The 18245-nt window shown below is 45.7% G+C and overlaps 1 protein-coding gene across 10 annotated transcripts in view; it reads right to left on the minus strand.

Annotated features, from left to right (window-relative positions):
- The window catches only part of TCF20 (transcription factor 20), a 150168-nt gene that overhangs the window by 109471 nt on the left and 22452 nt on the right, over positions 1–18245 (minus strand). For 8 of the 10 annotated variants that reach the window (XR_008732647.1, XM_055712862.1, XM_055712861.1 and 5 more), the window contains one exon: positions 8211–8320. The exons of the other annotated variants lie outside the window; for them this stretch is intronic. The gene's annotated coding sequence lies outside the window, so the exon portion shown is untranslated. The remainder of the gene's footprint in view (positions 1–8210; positions 8321–18245) is intronic. 10 annotated transcript variants of the gene reach the window in all.

Raw genomic sequence — 18245 nt, forward strand, 5'->3', positions numbered from 1 at the left:
TAAATGGCATGCATCAGCACCAGGGCTCCTCACTGCCGGCTCTCTCCCTCCCTCACCAGGGCTATGCAGCATTAATTCTTCACTGGCAGCCCTTGCTCTCCTCGTGCGTGTTCCTCCTCACAGCTCTATCAAGCACACTTCTGCTCCGACCTGCCACCCTGCACTACAGCCCTGGCCACTGGGCTCCTAACCCCCAGGACCCACAGCTGTCCCAGCCCCAGCAGCGCTTTGCATGCATTTGGAACAGGAAAGCAGCAAAACCACCATCGCCCTGGGGAGCCAGCTCGGACCACCAGCCTCATCCTGCCTGCAGCTTAACTAGCCCATTAGGGCTGGAAGGGGAAAATGACCAGTACCCCCCCACCTGCACCTCCCTCTTCAACCCCGCCAGCTCCCTCCCCTCCCCAGCTCGCCACTGTAGCATAAACCTTTTGTTTCTCATTAGAAATACAGCAATTATTTCAGAAAAATCTCTCTCCTCACCACTGGTAGAAATACCACAGTCTGAGACAGTAGCTCTCTTGATGATCACAGACAGTGGAATATTCCAGAAAAAGAGGAAGATTTGAGGAGGGGAGGAGGTATCTGGGATCCAATCTTCCTCTCCCTGCCAACTACCCTCCATCTCTAGCAGATTTCATTTATATCATCAGGATTTCTGTGAAATTTTCACTCAACCCTCCCTCTCTCCCATTTCAACTCCTGGCTAAGCTGAGTCAGAGGTGCACAAGAATAATACACTGCTCCACTTTCCTTGCAAGCTGGACAAATAAGTCTTCAGCTAGCCACATGGAAGCCATTAAAAATATATTAACATACCCAGCAGGGTCTGTCACTTTTTCTCTCACCACCACCACCACCCCCCCTGCTTAAACACAGACAAGGAAGAAATCTTGCCACAGTAACAAGAGGTTTTCATCAAGTCTCATTACCTCAAGCACAGCCGTGCACCACAGCCCCCACAGAGAACAGCCTTCGGTTCCTGCTGTCATTAAAGGAACGAAGATCTTAAACAAAAATTAAACCCCGGACAGCGTGAAGTTGAGAGCACATGAACAGCTCAGGCAGGGAAGGGTGCGTGAAAGGCGAGTGGAAGAGCAGTAGCAGAGCCACCAGACAGGGCTCCACTCAAGCAGCTCGGGAGGGATGGGGCAGGTTAAACATGCCCCGCGGAGCCGGGCAGGGGCAAGCATTTTCAAAGTTTCAAGCTAGCATCCAGAGGTATGCTATATTTCACAGAATATAGTGACACAGCAATGTCCTGGAACATTAATAAGGCTCAGGGTAAAACCAGACCAGCAATTACGATAAGCAAGAAGCTTTTTCTAAGTCTGAGATTTGTACAACAAGAATGATTTTGCACACTCTTTGACATGTCCATTTTTACTCTAGGGAGTCCTCAACCCTTCTGAACAGCTTTGTGGCCCACACTTCCCTGAGCGGCTGCACAGTGCATCTTACCCTGAAGCAGCTGCTCTAAGCCTGAAGCAGGTGGCTGCTGGTGTTACTAGTTTGGGAGGAGGGTTTGAAGGGCAGAGGCAGCAACTCTACATTTAAACAACAGATTTCTATACCAGGGGGTTATTAGGCAAAGGACTATCAAGTCAAAGTGCCCTTAAACTGTAGTTTCTCAAGTACTTCTTTGGGCAAATCACTGGGTTAAGCAGCTTTCCTCTCCACCCTGGCTACTTTAATCCAGATCAATTCCCTGATCCAGTTCAGTGTTCAGCTGCACTGGCACAGCTGAACAAGCAGCTCAGGAGCAGCAGCAGGGGCTGCTGAAAACAACGCTCATAAAACTACACCCTCGGATTCAACAGGCATAGCACTTAGCCCCAGAAGAGCCAGCCACTGCATGCAAACCCCACGAAAACAAAGATAAGGGAAGAGAGATACTTCATGCATAGCTAGCTGGAAAGAGATGACCTGCGCCAATGGGGCATAACACCCCAAAAATCTAGTGAGGGTGCGGCCATCTTTTATGCACCCCTACGTGAGACACAAGTTTTATTTCTCCCATGGGAATAGGGGAAAGCAAAAAGCTCTCCCTTGTGAAGCTGGCAGTACAGTCAGGAAAGGCAAAGATGCAGAAGAGCTGATGATGGTAAAGCACCACTGAAAGGTGGACAAAGACCTCTGAGGAGCAAGGAGGAAGATGAGAACCCATGGCAGGTGAGAAATGGAATCTGTGTGGGGACCACCACAGAAGTAATTCCCCGGCAGCATCGTCAGGAGCAGAAGGGAGTCAGGACATGAACTGGGTGATGCAGAGGTAGGATGGGGATGTAGAGGGGTCCACCCTGGGTGCAGAGAAGAGGATCAGGAAAAACAGTAAGGAAGCTACTTCAAATCTCTAGTGTCACAACCATGCCAGTGTGAACAGTTTAATGGGTTGTTATCCAAACAGTTCATAGTCCCTCTGGTTCTGGAGTAATTATATCCATTTTTAAAAAAGACATCACATAATGAGGTCTACCAATACCACAGAACCAGACAGGAAAGTAAGCAAAATGTCTGACCATACTAGGCAGACCAGAAAATAGCCCTGATTTCATGATGATATGATACAAGCCAAAGATGTATTCGCCTCTGCAACACCAAAACTTCCTCTAATCATACTACCTTGGAAAGGGAATACGAAAAACTGAGGGGGCTCAGCAAGCCACAACAAAGAAAGGAGACCTGGAAGACAGCAAAGACTTACATGAACTCCACACACACTAAACAGCAGTTATGTGCTAGGGGGAAAAAAAAAAAAAAAAGTCGTCCTCGAGTGCAACCAGACTATACAGCATACCAGGGCTGTGACACAGTGGGTACACACTCTTGTCCCCAGAAAACCTGTCCACCCTCTCACAGCCACAACCCAGCAGTAACTGCCATTAGCCATGGGAGAGAGCCATCCCTTGAAGGGGTAACAAGGCAGACTCTTTCCCCATGCCTGCCAAACTGAATACACTGTTTGCAAAGTCTTCACTGCGGAGCCTCATGGTTGGTATTTCCACAGCCTCGCAGACAAACAGCTTTGCTGGGTTGCCTTTCCTAGCTGCTTCAAGATAGATGTAAAAGAAATCAAGAGCCCTACTTTAAACTGATTGCAGGAATATACTGGAGTCTTACCTGCACTCCCAAGTTTGACAGCAACGTAATGAGGTCAGGGGATAGCTATGCTGTAACAGATTCCTTGGACTTGGCTCTATCCAAGGTAGAGGTGCACACAAATGCTGCTTCAGCTTGGATCTGCTCGCTCGCCAGCAGCCTGGATTCTTGAAAACCTACTCCAAGTGACGAGCCCGTCTCAGATTGCAATTCGGGCCCTTGATGTGGGCTCCCAGCTCCGTACTTCTGCAGCGGCCTCTGACAGCAGCACTAAGGACAGCAAAGTTTGAGCCAAGGTACAGCTGCCTGCAGCTGAAACAGGCCTGTAATAAATGCCAGAGGAGGGGGGACAGGCTCCAGGCAGCACATGCAAGGAAAGCATCTGACAGAGGCTAAGGTCGTCCCAGGGACCAGGAGTTCGACACCCATGATTAAAACATAATCAAGAAATGTTTCCTGACAGTGAAGTCTATTAGGCTGTGAAACAGGCTCTCACAGGAAGCAGGGGAAGTTTCATCCCACTGTCTCTGCAAGGAGTGATGGGGCAGGCAGTAGAGAATCAAGCTCCAGGACTGGTGAAATGGCCTGAAGGGGCCAGTCCCACAAGATGCCTCTTTCTGGAGTAACACCAACTTAAGAAATTCCCTCTGCCCCTCCTGCAACATCTCCTCCCCAGTTCTGCCAACATGGCTGCTCACAAGGCAGCACCATAGACTAGATCCTTGTAGCCTGGGTCGTTTCACATATTTGGAGGGATGGGGCTTTTGACCCACATTAGGTCACTGATGTATTTTATACCATAGTCCTACCAATGGTTACATCCACACAACCAGTGGGATGACAGCGGTGGTACTGGACAGGAATGTGAGGTGGGAGGTGAGGTAAAAGGAATTTCTTAGGCCATGCTATAAGTATCTTTATACTAACCCTGTGTGCATAAACTCATGCAAAGAAAGGCAGTGGAGGATGCAACTAGGGTGGAGGGCATCAATGAAATCATGATTTAGTATGGTCAGACTTGTGTAATTTGACATGACCTAACACATATGGAGATTATCTTAATTTACAGCAGAGGATGTCTCTGTTAATAATATATATGGTATCAAGTAAGTTTCTGACACACTGGGCTGGCACTAACTTAGCGTCAGGTCTGAGAGACTGCCTCAGTTTTGACTTTATTCAGTGTTCAATTGCCTCCCTTAAAGATTTCCTTTTTATGTTTTTTTAATGGGGGAAAGATCAGCTTGGTTTTGAACTGTGCAGATTGACAGGAACGCGTATTTTGCCCCATTTAAAGCTAGCAGATGCCTATCTCCCTTTTGGGTTCGTTTTTGGGGGGGGTATTTTTGTTTGTTTGTTTGTTTGGGGATGGGAGGGAAACGAGGTGTTAAAAACATCACAAAGTTCAAAATTAATGTCTCAACTCGTAACACACTTCCCCCTCTCCCACAACACTGGTTGCAGAAGCTACCCACGGCTGACACTACTCGTGAAGCTCCATATGGTTCTGCTTCCCTTCATTTTTCCTCAGCCTGACAAACTTTGGCACTGCTCAGGTTTTCCTGGTCCTTGGGAAACAGGAGAGATTCCAACAATTCCAGCTTCTCCTTCCTTTGCTTTTACAAAGCTCCCATGGTGCCATGTATGAAAAACCTATTGTAATGGCAAAGCATAAAGGCAAATTTGTCTAAAACATCATGGGTACTGTCAAATTTTTCATATTGCACTTAATATTGGCAATAATTACTTACAGTGCATTAGAGTCGAAGGACTTCAGTAACATCAGGGTCCCTCACTCATTATAACATACACATACAGCACAAATGTCTGTGGCTGACTAACAGGCTAGTAAAGTTATTTTATTTAAGGTAGAAAGGCTTCAAAATGGACTGTCATTTTAAAGCACCATGAGTTGACAACAGTTTGTACAATTATCACAAACCATTCAGAGAAAGCTTCCACTACACCCAGGAAGTAACCATGAACACAGTGAGTATCCTGTATGCACCATAACTCAGCAAGTGCTTTTTGCAGCTCCCTTCTACATCAGTCATGAAGGATATAGATCATTACAGCCTCCAGCTATAGAGCTTCAGCTCACAGAGTAGCAGCTCACACTTCTAGCTCTGGAGATCCCCAGTTCAATCTGCTGCATGTCAGCCAAGAGGGCAGCTGTCATGTAATTACAGCCACAACTTTGCATGTGAAGAAGTAGGGAGAGCGAACAGAGATCTTATTATAGAATTCTGTTTGCAACCTGCTGAACAGCTCCCTATTTAAAGTAACTTCTTGTAAGGGGGGGGGGGGGGGGAGGAGGGAAAGGAGTCTTCCAACTCAGCTTCCCAATTCTCTCCATTTTGCAGAAGAAATCAGTGCTGCTTTGCAAAGTCTTTTGTTACCAATACACATATATCAGACAAAGCACAAAAGTCTAGAGCCAGGAGTAACGCTGTAGCCCCTTATCAGTCAAAAAAGAAAAAAACAAGTCTCGTTGCAACCAAGACATCTGAAGTTCAACAGGGCATCTTAGTTTCTGAACTATAACCATTCACCAGCAGCCAAGCCATTTGGTACTGTGCTTTAAGTATTAAAATTTAAGTTTAAGAAACCTTAACTTGGTCACATCTTGTTTTCTGCAAACTGCACATACAAGCTCTCAGGGAGACTTAACAAAACAGAGGATCCAGGAGGACAGTATGTTTGAACTACAAAGGTACAAACCATGGCAAAAAAAGCAGTCTCAAATGAAAAGATCTTTTAATGAATGCAACACAAAACAATCAAGCCAAGTTTCTTTTTATCCATTAATTTTTCTGCAGATCCTTCTGCACACACACAATTTTTGAGCCAAATTTTTTTCCAAGCCAAGACATTCAAAAACAGAATTTGAAACAATATAATCCAGTTTTACAGAAACATTAGTTTTCCCCCAACAGTTCCTCTAGAAATCTGTCTTTCCTCAGTAAAGTTATTTCAGGCTTAACACACAGATTAAATTCTTTGCAGAACACTCTCCTCTCTCAAGACTGTGCCATCCATCCATGACCCAGCAGCACAGAACCTGTGGGTCCTCCATTGTCTGGGGTGAATCAGCCACTTTGGACCACGAGCAACAGATCGGAGCTAACTCTACAACTTCCTGCAAACTACCAACATGCTTGCTAAATACACTCAAAGTAGACTGATCTGACTCAAACCATTCAGGACCTGCCTGCAAGAACACAGACTCGCCAAAAAACATCAACTAGTTCATGCACGCCACACCAGCGGCCCCTCAAAACTCCCCAAAACAAAGTGCTGTGCTTCCAACAGGATTTGATGAGAAGCACCCAGCAGACAGCCAAGCTAGAAGGTGTTCAGATGACTGCTAACACCAAGTGCAAGCCTGCAACAGTTAACTCTAGAATTCACTAACACACTGTATTTAAACCAGCTGACTGAATTCTCTGGCGACATCCTCTAGTCAGCCTCATTTCTGAAGGCCCATTTTCATTTGGCTCAGAGTGTCTTCTACTCCGCACCTCAAGCAAGACCTGCTCAGGAAACACACAAACTACTTGACCATCTCCTTCCCTTTAGAAGAGTGTGAGGGAGAGAAGGACACAAAGCCCAGTTTTGAAGAAAGCTATGTGCAGCTGCAGCAGCACAAAAACATTTGGGGCTGATTATACACACGCAGCAAAACCCTGGCTGGGCTCATCCCGCAGGAGGGACCCATAAAAGGTTCACCTCCCCCTCACCTACTGCAACCAGGCAAAGCCCAGGAACATCTGAACCACACTTGTTGCAGACATCCAATGAAAGCAGTACAATCCTATGCAGAGATGACTGAAATGAGACACCATTATGCTATTTTCTGGTATTATTTCTGTAAATTTAGCACTGCTAAAAGGTTCCAGATAGACATTCTCTGGAGACCAAAATCTTTTGCCTACCCTGAGAACATATACAGAGAGAACAGCAGCAAAACTTACACGTGCTCTTCTCATCTCTCCCAGCCTGCCGAGGCTGAAACGACTGACAAAGGTCCAAAATAAGGGGGACACATAAATTATTAATATTGTACTAGTAGTCTCGCTGTTGCTGTGACAGTCTAAAGACTTAACAGAGGCAGGCTCTGCAGGGAAATCCTACTTTACTTCAAAATCATTCATTCAGGAAACTTACACACTGAGGAGAAAAGAATCATTCTGCAGCACGCTCTGTCAAACCCCTCAGCTTTTAGACCCTTGGTTTCTAAAGCAAAAGCAATTTTAACAAGAACAGGAAATAGACATGAAGCATAAGGCCCTTCGGATTTCAAGTGAGCAACATTGGAACAGCATTACTTCTGGACGCAAACCCTAACACATCTTCTCATGCCTGACCTGGAAAGTCCATCCCACTTCTGAGAGCCAGATAAGTGTTTTGTCTCTGCAGCATCTCTGCTGAAACAGCCAAGTGGCATACCAGCAAGAGGATAATGGGTAGCTGTGCAGAGGCAAGTGGAAGGGAGCCAAAAATCCACTTCAGTTTGCCGCTTGGGCTGCAACCTGTGCTTTAAGCCCATGTGAGGCTCCAGATTCACATTCTCCCCGCAACCTTTTGTTTCATTCCAGGTCTCATGCTGTACCTGCTGCCACCTGGCCAAGTACCCATAAGTAATACTCAAAGAGATGCTGCTTCCTACTGATCTATTCGCCTCCTCTCCCCTGTTGCAAGGGGAACAGTTTGTACAGAGGCATTAGTCTGTTTTACGTCAATTTCTAGAACTTGAACAAATTACCTGAACTTTTACATTTCTGAAAAAAGTTAAATTATTTTCATCTTTCTTAGTAATCAGAATAGATTTACTTTTCATTTAAAACACAAAATTTTCCTCCCAAAATATTTGACATAGTTACTGAAATGTTTTCTTTACTAAAGCCCACCAAGGCTTCAAGATTATTAATATTTTGAATATAAAGAGGCACAACATTGCTCCATACCAATAAAAAAAGCAAATTTTCACACAATAAAGTAATTAAATTTGAAAACTAATACTTTCTACTAAAAATTCTTGCATTTAAAAACACAAAAAGGTTTCCAATAATTCTAGACACTGATGGGGGCAAAGAAAAATCAGACCCTACCCCCAGCTGGATGGCATTCCTCTCTTTGGGTGCAATGTGGTAACATTTGATTGACGCATCTGATCCATTCCAAAACTCCAGGCGATGTTTAATCATCAAAGGGCAGAATCCTATTAATTTTCAGGAAAAAAGAAAAAATAGAAAAACAGAGTAGAATATGGAGGCAGGACACAGATCACCTGGTGTTTGTCTAGCAGATCCAGTTGATTAAGCTAGGTCCATAATAACCAACAGATTAAAGACTGAGTTGATGGCAGAAACTCTTATATAGCAGTTTAAGCCCCTTCTTCCCCTCCACCCTCTTTCTGCCATCTTGGCTCAACCCAGTCTCCCAACACAACCTGGAACGTTAAACCCATAGCAAAGGAAATGAAACAGGAATATGGAAAGGAGTGGGAAGAGATAAACCAGAGTAAATAGGGACAGCATGAAGAGCCCATTGGCATGCAACCAAGAGCCTATGCAGGCCCTTGCGACAGCAGGAAACAAGAGACCAGGCACGTTATCAGGAGATGGCAGTAGAGCAGATGCAAGAAGGTGAAGGTTCAAGTGGTCCCTGAGCTCAGGCGGTAAGAAACAGCAGCAGGCAGAGTACAGAAGTGAACCCAAGCATGCACAAAGATCTAAGCTTCAGAAGCAGCAACACACCAGGCAACACACTAGCTTGGTGTCTGCTGTGATAGGCATTTTCATTATCAACAGCCACGGTACAAAAAAATACAGTGTGAACCTTCCACATTATACAAGGCTTTCCAGTCTGCCCATAAATTTATTTTGCTATCAGCCAAACCCAGATCCACCAGTATCAACCACTTCTGCTGTAAAACAACCCTCCACTTACAGTCTTGCATTGAACAGTTGCCACTGTTCCATTTCTGCATTGATGAGCACTGCAAGCCCTCAGGACCCACCAATGCAGCACAATCCCAAGAGGAATTTACCCATTCCAGCAGCAACCAGGCAGCAAGCATCACCAGTATGATCCTTCCACCTGGCCACCTGACTTGTCAGATCAGCCCACATCCCTGTCAACCAGCCTGAAGCCAGACACCTTCCCACTAGAAGTGGAAATTTGGCTGAAGTGTCAGCATGACAGCAGGGAAATACTCCTGGTCTAGCTGGCCAACCACCTGTTTGGAAACGTGAGCTGCACAGAGGTCTCGGGGCACCTCAGTCAGTTGCCTGGTTGTTTCTTACATCTGTTCTGTGTTCACAAGTCTTGGGAGGATTAACAGTAGAGAAGAGCTGGATAGGGAAAAGTAGAGAAGGCAAGAACAAGCTGACATACTGCAAAGGGAAGTGAGCAGCAGGCTGAAGATGGAGTTGTACAGTAGGAAAAGCAGTTGCTACACTGCAGAGCGGGAGCTGGGGGAAACGGGAGGGGGCTGTTAGCAGAAAAAAGGCAGGCAAAGGCACGCCACCACGGGGAATGGGAAGGGCCTGTAGCCCAGGGCTGATAAATCAGATATTGCTGCCAGAGCCTTACACCAGCCCCTAAAGCCTCTACCACTGACTGGGAGGCTCACCAACAAGCAAGATCTGCCCCAAGTGTGCCCACCCAGCAGCTTCAGGTACTCATTTAAGGTATCTCGGGTCTGGACCATTAAGTACCCTCAAGATTAAGGACACAGACTTTGAATTCGACATGGCAGAGTCACGTGCAGCTCACACAATGAGAGCAAGATATGCTCCCAGCCCTAACAAGGACTGCAGACTGCAGCTCATGCCTCCCTCAGGCTCCTCAGAGCAAGCAGTTGCACACCCAGCCAGACTGCCTTTGTAACCAACCCTCCGGCCCATCAGGGCCTGAACCCTGGACCATCAGCAGTGAAAACACAAAATTCCACCTCATGCTCTAAATAATTAAACTCTTTGGGAGCACCGGCAGACTCATAAAACTCTTACACAGACCAAGCCAGTCATTAATGGGGGTCAAAGATGAATGCTTTTTTTTTGTTGTTTGTTTAAAGTGTGCTTTGATGCGTGGGAAGAGTGGTGAGAAGAGATCTTCATTACCCTCTCTGGTACCTGATGAATTTTTCCTTTCCCAGCTATCAACACCTCCTACTTCCACCCAAACCTCATACTGCTGGCAATCATCCGGACGGCCAGAGACAATCAGGAGGTGTGTTTGGGTGACATCTGTGCTAGCCGATCACCTGCAGGTAGGGACACAAGAGGCCTTGCTGAGCAAAGCCAGGCTCTACCAGAGGCTCAGCCAGTGCTTATTACAAGGGTTTGGGTTTCACACAAATGCCGGCGGGTGGAATCCCAGGGCCAGTGTGATGCTAGAAGTCATGCAAACCACAACCTCACACACCATGTCCCTTACAGCAAGGCATGGAGCAGAGCAAGCCAGTAAAATCTGTCGGGATTATTAGCCTGGGCTCAGAGCCAGAGCTGGGAGCTGCCACAAGGGCAGGGAGGCTGCCTGCAGCCCAGCAGGTCAGCAGGAAGGAAGTGGAAGTCCCCTGACAGGCCAGGAGAGACAGCAGGCAGGAAAGGCAAGACACAGTTGAGAAAAGGTCACAGAAACACTAGTCTGACCCACCCCTTCTGGCCTTAAAATACATACATACATACGCACATGTGTGAGCTTCTTACTACTATGCTACTGTCCAGACATTTTAGGGAGACCTCTGTTCTTCCCACTCCCTTTGCATTCCCCCAACCCACACCAGATTTGAAAATGGTTCTTTAGGCTATCAACGAAAGCCTTGGGTGGAGAGAAGGGAAAGCAGGTTTTGTGGGGGATTACCACATCAACACAGAAAACGGCCCCCAGCAGTATGCCGGGATGTTGGATGCTCTATCAGCAGTATCAATTCCAGCCTGCACCAGCCAAGTCTCTGCCAACCTGTTTTCTCTGCTGCTTTTGCTCCATGTGGAAGAGAGGCCACAGACTGGGAGTGGCTCTGGGATCTCTGCTAAGAAAGTGGCTGGTGTAGCAAAGCCAGCTTTTATTTATTAAGTGGTACTGATAGATGCCCCTTTTTTCAAGTCACTGGGAACCTTCTCCCAATAAACCCCAATACTCGCACTTCCAGAGGGAAAAGCTTTACAGACCACACTAGTACTCATCTTTCTCAGCGTGGCAAAAGCAGCAGCTGTTACTTCCATTATTCTTGGAAATAGGGGGGGAAATAGCTAGGACTCTCAAGCCTTGGCACCTCTTCCCTCCCACCCTTTGGCTACCAGAGCTACAGTTACTATTCAGGGCAGAAGTGCTCAACAGAGCACACATTCCAGGGGGCTGAGCCATCCCACGTGGCCAGGCTCAAAATGGCAGACAGCAATGAATAGGATAATTAGAAAGTACAACAGAAACCGCAACATAAAAACAAGCAGCTTCTATTACAAGAAACAGTTCTATGGCATGGTTAGATCCATCACCCCATATGCTGGGTCATGGTGGTGCCTCAGGAGCCTGCTGCTATTATCTGTTTGCAATCACATTTCAGCCCATCTTTCTGCTTAATGCACGAAAAGCAGAGCTAATCAGATTCACTCTCTCTTTCTGCTTAATGTCTCCAGTTCCCAAGCATACTCTGTACCGCTTCAATTGATGTTCAACTAACACTAGCAAGGAGCGTGCAGTGCAAAGAAAAAAAAAAAACTAAAAATGGAACTATCTATTAATTTTAGTCCTTCTTTCCACCTATTATGTCTAAAATTCCTTCTACACTTGAGCTTTGCAAACCGAAGTCAGGAAATTCCCATTTCCCTCTCTACGCCACACCCGGCTCACATATGAGCTCCCTTCTCCAAGCTGCTCCTCCAGTCGTATCTGGGCAATTAATTATAGCACAGACCTATCAGGCTTTCCTCTCACTCTCTGGAACAGCTTTTTTAAATATTTCCTGGCTAGGAACCTCCACAGAAGGATGTCTTCTGCTGGCACCGTAATAGCCCCTCTTTGTTAATCTATCTGAAGTGACCATCACATGATCTCCTACTCCCTCTCCCACCAGCACTATTTAATTATTGCAGTCCTACACAGGAACTCTAATGTGCCCTCAGCATTTCCAGTCTGAGGACAAACAGGACCCTGGAACGGCTGCTTCTCACTGCATTCCTTCGCACTCCACATGGAAGCTGGAGCATTGCTAGAGTCAGCTACGGTACCTGGATCTTCGCTAGAGCAACCAACACAACAGCAGAGAAGTCCCCAGACTGGGCAGATCACATGAAAATTCAGCAAAAAGATTCAGGAAAAGACTGCCTTACAGGAATGCCCATCATCATGAGCCTGGTTAAGCTGCACAGGAGGAGAGTCACCCATTACAAGCACAATTGAAGATTTGCCAGAAAAGCAACAAAAAAAAATAATCAGCCAGTATTTACAGGAGATGAGAAAGAGATCTAGGTGGAAGACAAAAGTGCCAGGATACATATCTCTATCCAGGAGGAGTGACAGAAAGGAAGACCGCAGAGATGAAACCCCAGCCAACCTATGCATCTGTACACATCCCCCAGCTAATACCCACGACATCAATCAGAACAATGGCAGCTCTGGAGAAGACCCTGATTATCCAGCTCCTTCACTAACATCTTCCCCAGAGGCTGCAAGCATGTGCAAGGGGATGGAAGAAAAACACACTTTGCAATGAGATTACTTAGAGCATTTTCTATATGGCCGCCTCTCTTATAAATATGTCTTTTTGAAAAAAAATATTGCAGCTGGCTTACAAGTGTGTCGGATTTAAAAAAAAAAAAAAAACAAACCATAACCTTGAAAACAAAGACACTTTGTGCTCAACATCTCCAGTGGCACCATTATTTAGTATCAATACACTGGTTCTTCCTTTAATTCACTCCATCCTTGGAACACAAATCCACTGTAACAGCCACCCAGTGTACAATCTTACCATGCAAAGCAACACAACCCTACAATAATCTTTCTCTTGCCATAATGTCTTCACATACCAATGAGAAAAATTTAGCCTTAAATGCTTAAAAAAACCCCCGATCAACTGCAGTACAGCATGAAACAAATCTATAACAACCCTCAAGTTGAAGCAACTTTCCTTGTCCCTCTCTACTACTTTTCTTATTTGAAAATGGCTGCACAAACATTTCTAATTTGTGCACCACACCAACTGCAACCTGCCCCTCCTGCTAGTACAGCCGCTCAGTCAGTCCACACATGCATAGGCTCACTGCATCCTGCTGCCTCTGGCACACTACTCTTCACTGACATCATCTTCACTTTCATGCTGTATAAAATTCACCAGACAGACACAGTATCTGCTCCTTTAGCTGTAAAGCAATCACTAGGCCAACAGATGCCTCCATGCAGTCTCCCAAATGCGCACTCTGACCCACACCATGCCCCTGCTAAGTAGATGCTTGGGCATGCATCTCGTTCGGTGACACATCCCCCCTCCCTACAGTCAGCAAGGGCTGATGCAGATTCACTGACCCATCAACGGCAAAGCCAAAGCAGAAATGCTGTTCACACTGGTCAGCAGAAGCAAAGTTCGCCTTGGCCAGCTCCCACAGTCTGAGCTTCAGCACAACCCTGGCTTCATCGCATCCCCGGAGCAAGATGGCACCGTTCTGCAATACCACAGCAGTGTCCCACAAGGCCTTCCCAATTCCTGCTGGTGCCTGCAAATTAGTTAGGCAGCAGCACCTGGAGCAACTCTAAGTCACAGTTCAGAGACGGAGAGACTTCCTCCTGCTGCCATGGTACCCAACTTCAAGCCTGGCTCGCCACAGGTGTGCAGGAAACTCTCTGGACATTTCCCTGCCCTTGCCATTTACCCCAGGCCTCGGGGACCACCTGGTCACACCAACTCCAAGGCCTCAGTCCAAACAGCCGCCATCACCACATGTAGGGAAGCTCTTTCCCAAACTCTGCCCACAGCTATCTCCTCAGGCAGTCTCCTTTTGCCCTCTTATAGGGGAGGGTTACAGCTACTATTTTTGAGCCCTTTAATAATAATAATAATATATCAGCCTAATAATAACAACAATAATTCTTAGGCTCATAGCAAGATGCTGTTAGCAAGCGGCTCTCGGGACCTGTGGTATGTCTCTTGCTGCAGAGGCAGTGGAACTCAACCTTTTCCCTTTTTCCCCCTTTTGAAAATACTGCTTGAGAACAGAGTCAGCATCTGGAGGCACGCGAGTATATCCCGAGGAAAGAATGAGAGGGGAAGGGAGGGACCTGAAAATGAAGGCTGAGGGTGAGGTTTCACATTACAGCTGAACCAGGCTAACAGTTCACTGCTGCCAGAAAAGCGGGGCCCCGTTTCCACCTTTCTTTCATTCCCTACCTTTCACCGCCGGCAAAACAAATCTCGCCCCTCCTGTGCGGTAGCTCCGATACGAGCCTAAACCTGGTGAGCAGGTTCCGCTCTCAGTCCCAGGAGAAAACTATTCACTTTTTTATATTTTTGGGCAAGTCAGCTTTCCAAACACTGAAGAAGCTGGATCTGTTCAGCACCAGAGCCGGCATAAGGCAAGCAATAATGGCCACAGAGCCACGAGCAAGGCACGACCAACAACACATAGTTAGATTGGTTCAATCGCAGCAAGAAAATCCATCATTACCCAAGTGAAACTGAGGCTTCACCTAGTTCTTCACGGGCTTACCAGTCAGCATAAAACAAGGGGCCCAGCTGAAAAGCCTGCAATAGAGGTGTTTGCCAATAATCTTAGGCTCTACCTACAACAACATTTCCGAATTGGATGCTGAAGACAGCCGTGTAGGTAATGAATGACACTAAAACTGAGCAGACCCAAACCAGACAGAAATACAAGAAGTACTGCAGGTTTTCCAATAATAATTGTACCTATTCTTAAACTGGACTCTGTTATTATTAAACAAGATGGCTGCCTTCATCACTATGCTCAGAAATGTCTGTTTTCATTACAAACTTAACAATTAGTTTCAGGGTGCTCTTGATAAAGCATTTTTCTTTCCCTATCAGCTTCTACATCATCAGATGAACAAAAATAATGCAGTTCTTTTTGATTAAAAAACACAAAAACAAAAACAAACACATATTACTTCACTGTCTTTATTCCTCTCCACCTCCTCTGCTCAATTACTAAAAGCAATTTACAGACAATAAATGTAACTTCACAGCTGCCTGTATGAAGTATTCCCTTCATTTTATAGATGAGGTTACAGGCTATGCAGAAATTAATATCAGCAAGGTCTACTTCAAAGCTGGATAAGCAAGAGGAACAGATGAACTCTTAAAGAATACAGATCATGCCTGTGCTCCAGTAAAAGCAGTAATAACGAATTAAGGATGTTACCAGTTGGATATAAATTCCTTGAATGTATCTACTTAAATACAGTATCAAACAAAAGCTTGCTTTGAGGTTTTGCTTTGGTTTATTCTGTTTTTATTAGGAACAGCATCATGAGATTTCAGATTTACCGCTCAGCATCCCATAGACCAAACATGCTCGCTTTACGAGTAAACACATGCTTAACTGATAACCTCACAGGCTCAAAGAGGGTCTTCCCAGTTGGTGCATGCTCACCAGGAACCTGCAGCTAGAAATTTTAATTGCTAAAGATCAGCAAGCCAGGAGAGAGTCCAACATTTTCTGCCATAACCTTGCGGGCTTTGGCAGGGCTAGGAGAAGCAAGAACCCACATCTGTTGTTCAAATCGCCAGCAGTGAGTTTGAAAAAGCAGAGTAGCAACACTAAAGGGAAAAAAAAAAATTAAAAGTGCAGTTTTGTGCAGGCTCTCTTCTGATTATAACTGCTCCTTAAGGCTTAATAAAAATGCATGGCCAACTTTTCTTCTTCCACACATTAGCAGAGCCCAGAAATAGCACCCGAGTCTGGTTCGACAACTCAGCAGGCCCAGCTTCTCCTAGCAAGAAAACACCACCAGCACACTAGTACTCCAAAGGCTGAGTCACCTGAATCCCTTCAAGGGAAAATAATTCTATTAAGAATTGGGGTGTTGGTATTGAAGACAAAAAGGAGTGTTAATTTTGGCACTCCTTAATTATGCTGGTTCCACTCCGTCCATTTACTACCAAACCTAATACCTGTAGGGTAGTAAATTCACCACACTCCTTCATCCACCCCCAAGGTCCTTACCTAATACCATCCCCTCTTTAGCCAACAGTTGCCTGTCATTGCTTATGCATTTCCTTATCCCTGACTAACACAAACTAGTATTTGTACAACCACAGCGCTTAGAAAACTAATTTAGGATTAAGGCCTTCATTTCTAGCCTGCATACAAATACCAGGCATGCTTAAACCAACAAGGCATTGTGGGCTTCTGTGCTGTGACTAGCTTAAACCCAAAAGCCGTATCGCGCACACATCAAAAAACAGACAGGCTTCAAGATGGAGCAAAAAATCAAACGCAACACAAAGGATTTGGACTTGCAAAATCTCTCATATGAGGAGAGCTGATAAACACAGTAACATTTCTAGCAGAACTGCCATTTTCTGCATTTTCACTGCAGCAAGTACAGATGTTTGTGCCCACTGATACTTGTGCCCTTTTCATCCAAGCCTGCAAAAGCATCACAACCTCACACTAGCCCTAAAAATGGCTCAGCATATGTAGCTGCTGCAGAAAGCACCTGCCCCAGCAAGTGGGAGTCTACACACAGAGCACACAACCCAGAAACCCCTTTTCAGGCAAGGTCTGGGATGTCCACGCCAACCCATCAAGCCACAAAATTTCCCAACAGCTGCACAACAGCAGGAGGAGAGAGGCAACCTAATGGGCTTGAACAGGTAGCCCTGTGGTTTATACTGGCACACCAATGTTATCAGCAACACTACAGGAGTCCAGAACTCGACTCCTACCACAGCCCCAGTCCAGCTGCCCTCATCTGCTCCACCTGATGACAGGCCACGGCACTCTGCTCTCTCCTAAACTCTTCTAAAGGGGATAGACTTGGAAAGAAATTGGTGGCTCATGGTCAGAATTTTATTTTTGAGGTTAGCTGATCTGTTGTGGAGACTGATCCACTGATATTTTTCTAATTTAAGGAACATATAAGATGCCTAGAAATTGATAGCTGCTTTTTAATTAAATTGAAATAAGTAAATCACAGCCTGTTGCCATGGAGAATGAACAGACACAACCTCTTGACTCCAGGGCAGGATCAAGCAGGAGAGGCAGACAAGGCTGCGAAATTAAAAACACCTATTTTAAAGCAAATGGTCTTGATAATTAGCAAAAAACGTGGCATAGGGAAATAATATAACCATATGGCAGGAAGTGGTTTTCAAGGTGAACTACAAAGCTGTTTTAAATAAATGAATAAACTACTGGAGCTGCTGGGTCTCTCACAAAATCATACATGCAGGATTAAACGAGATTTTAAAAATACACCCCAAAAAATAGCAGCTCTTCTTTCACTCTCCTGCCTATAGCCTGCATCAGTGTCTGTTCTTATTTTTAAGGACTTGTTTCAAGTGATTAACATTTGCACCTATTTGCAGTTACCAGAAACATTTTCAACAGCCTTTCGGTTCACCCTGAAGCAAGAACCAAGTGTATGGGATATAATCCTGGCCAGGTCATCAGACACTAATAATCACCCCTGAATCTACACATCCATGTTATGACTTCCATGACAGTGACTTTGGAGGGAATTTGCCCTCCACACACCACATATCCAACCCTGTGCTACATCTCTCAAGAAGCACAGCTCAGAGAGAGTCAAAAGGTAATGCTGGTCTGTCAGGGGGGAGGCAGCACAGCCTTCGACACAAGCTTGGCTGATGGGACAAGAGCCTCGCACACTCCCTTCCCAGTTTGTCCAGAGCACAAGGCATCAAAATATTCCACCCCTTCCCATTTCCAACCTCACCTGCTACCAGCTCACCCCTGTCAGGAACGGCTGCCCAGAAAGACGGGGCTGGACAGTTTATGTTGCTCCTCTACCACCTCTGCAGAGAGGGGATTGTACAGCAGTTGTCACGACCCTTTTAAGACACTTCTGCTCTGCTCAGATCCAAAAGGGCTGCAGCAAGGAAACTCCCTCATCACCTTCTCGAGCCCAGAGAGGGCAAATCGGAACAAGACTGTCTT

Source organism: Falco cherrug, chromosome 5, assembly GCF_023634085.1.
Source record: "Falco cherrug isolate bFalChe1 chromosome 5, bFalChe1.pri, whole genome shotgun sequence".
In the NCBI taxonomy this organism is placed as follows: Eukaryota; Metazoa; Chordata; class Aves; order Falconiformes; family Falconidae; genus Falco; species Falco cherrug.